At 33.6% G+C, this 3,059-nt stretch overlaps 1 long non-coding RNA gene across 1 annotated transcript; it reads left to right on the top strand.

Annotated features, from left to right (window-relative positions):
• The first annotated feature begins 1,541 nt into the window (after nt 1–1,541).
• Nucleotides 1,542–2,958, top strand: LOC107837301 (uncharacterized). Its single transcript, XR_001663315.1, has 2 exons — nt 1,542–1,738; nt 2,835–2,958. It is a non-coding gene; the product is annotated as an uncharacterized LOC107837301 (long non-coding RNA).
• Nucleotides 2,959–3,059: the final 101 nt, after the last annotated feature.

The raw sequence follows: 3,059 nt of genomic DNA on the forward strand, positions 1-3,059 counted from the left end.
AGATCCCCATATTTGATTACCTCTAATAGCAAAAATCTTTATAAAACTTTTATACCTCCATATTGTAATAGTTCTAACACCAACACTGGACATACACTGGAAACCATCTTAGCATGGAAGTTCACAGTTGGGGTTCAGTCAATCAGCATTAAGGAAATTTAATGTCACTCCTGGATTGGCTGCTTTGGAAACACAAGCCAACAGTTAATTCAAATTCCATGCTGCATTTTCTTCAAAATATCTTATGTATTCTGACAAAAAATAATAAATGAATGGGCTGAGGTCCAGTGTATCAGGAGCACATCAAAAACATAAAGAAAAAGTTAAGTAAAAGTTTATTTATGTATTTTTTACAGATAAAAAATCACAGTGTTTCTCAGTGACTATAAACATTAAAACAATGAGTAATGAGTAAATTAAATTAAGCAAATAATTAAAAATATATCAGTATTGATTAAGAAATCTTTGATTTATTTATATTTTTTTTCTGATCCATCTGCAGTTGTTTTCTTTCCTAAATGATTTGAAACATTTAGGTGTGGCAAAAATACAACAATAGAGCTAACTAATCCTTAAAGGGAGAAACGTGGCTGAGTTAAGACTACATTCACATTCAGGCCTTGCACACACAGAGCCGAGTCTTTCTAAAAACAAAAATCTCCACCACATCATGTAAAAAAACACTATCATGCACGATATCGGTTTCAGAAAAGATATCCTCATCACTGAGTGTTGATTTAAACATGCCAAACCTGTAGGGGGCAGTATAACCCAAAGCTAAAACCGATTCTAGTCAACGGAGTATATGCCACGGACTTCCGTTTTAGCACTTCCGCATTTTTTTTGCCACATAGAATGGTTCCGGTGCGGAGGCAACAGTATGTTAATAGTGGCTCCTCAGTCGCTGCAGGACTATTAATGATGCCTATAGAATTATTCAGACGTCCTGAAACGCTCCAACAACAACAAAGGATTTTAGCTGGATGTGTCAAACTTCACAATAACTTTGAAGATGAGTTAATAAATCGTTTGTATTCACCATAATGCCTCATATGTCTGACATAGCTAACAGGGACAAGCTTACGAAGGTGCTATGTAAACATTAAGTGTTTTGATTATCTGTGCAGTGTGCAATCTACATATCTTTGCTTTATAGATAGATATAGATATATATCTATATAGACATATATAGATCTGACTATAATGTGCCCAAGCTATCAGTTGAAGCTGAAGTTAGCTTCCGAATGTAGCATCTAATTCAGAAAATAGCTAAAGGGCAATTACTCTTAATTTTTCACTATCTTGAGGTTTTTTAATGTGTTGTACTGTAAAACAACACCTAGACATTTCAAACCTAAGTAGATTATTCAGTACTAACAGCAGAATAAATAAAATATTTGTGAAACCTTCTAATTGATTTGTGAAATCTGTAAAATGTCAATAATATATTCCAGAACGCATTAGATCTGAATTATTAAATTGGCATTATTTATCATTTTAGCTTTCCGTTTTCTTTCTTTTTTTATCTTTATTATAGTTGGAGTTGGACAGGAGTTCTGTTTGATGGCTTCCTGGAGGGAGATTGGCTGAGCTAATGTTGCCAACAACTTTTCTCCTGCTATCAACTTTTTTGCTTTTCTTTATATAGAAAGTATTTCTATCAGTTACTCTTTTTCTGTTTTGTATACATTATTTGCTCTATTTTATTTTTTTTTTACCTTAATGCTTCCCTGGTCAGGTGAGGTGGAAATGTACATCCTNATCTCCAGCACATCATGTAAAAAAACATGCACGATACCGGTTTCAGAAAAGATATCATCCTCATCACTGAGTGTTGATTTAAACATGCCAAACCTTTAGGGGGCAGTATAGCCCAAAGCTAAAACCGATTCTAGTCAACGGGGTATATGCCACGGACTTCCGTTTTAGCACTTCCGCATTTTTTTGCCACAAAGAATGGTTCCGGTGCACAGGCAACAGTATGTTAATAGTGGCTCCTCAGTCGCTGCAGGACTATTAATGATGCCTATACAATTATTCGGACGTCCTGAAATGCTCCAACAACAACAAAGGATTTTAGCTGGATGTGTCAAACTTCACAATAACTTTGAAGATAAGTTAATAAATCGTTTGTATTCACCATAATGCCTCATATGTCTGATGTAGCTAACAGGGACAAGCTTACAAAGTTGCTATGTAAACATTAAGTGTTTTGACTGTCTGTGCAGTGTGCAATCTACATATCTTTGCTTTATAGATAGATATAGATATCTATCTATATAGACATATATAGATCTGACTATATTGTGCCCAAGCTATCAGTCGAAGCTGAAGTTAGCTTCCGAATGTAGCATCTAATTCAGAAAATAGCTAAAGGGCAATTACTCTTAATTTTTCACTATCTTGAGCTTTTTAATGTGTTGTACTGTAAAAACTACACCTAGACATTTCAAACCTAACTAGATTATTCTGTACTAACAGCAGAATAAATAAAATATTTGTGAAACCTTCTAATTGATTTGTGAAATTTGTAAAATGTCAATAATAGATTCCAGAACGCATTAGATCTGAATTATTAAATTGGCATTATTTATCATTTTAACTTTCCGTTTTCTTTCTTTTTTTTTTTATCTTTATTATAGTTGGAGTTGGACAGGAGTTGTTTGATGGCTTCCTGGAGGGAGAGATTGGCTGAGCTAATGTTGCCAACAACTTGTTGCTATCAACTTTTTTGCTTTTCTTTATATAGAAAGTATTTCTATCAGTTAGTCTTTTTCCGTTTTGTATACATTATTTGCTCTATTTTTTATTTTTATTTTTACCTTAATAAAAAGGTGAGGTGGAAATGTACATCCTCTTGATTACTGACAAATGTCAGAACCACATGGACTGAGCTGGTTACGTCAGATCAATCTGAATCTTTATTTCTCATTAAAACGATTTCTTGTAATTTTAAGACATTGTTATAAAATTGCATCTTTATTTTGCTGTAACGATGACTGCATTCTTGCAATTTATTAATGCTCCCTTATACAACTCACAGAACAGATGATTGAAAT

This window comes from Poecilia formosa, unplaced genomic scaffold (genome assembly GCF_000485575.1).
Source record: "Poecilia formosa unplaced genomic scaffold, Poecilia_formosa-5.1.2 Scaffold132, whole genome shotgun sequence".
NCBI classification, from domain to species: domain Eukaryota; kingdom Metazoa; phylum Chordata; class Actinopteri; order Cyprinodontiformes; family Poeciliidae; genus Poecilia; species Poecilia formosa.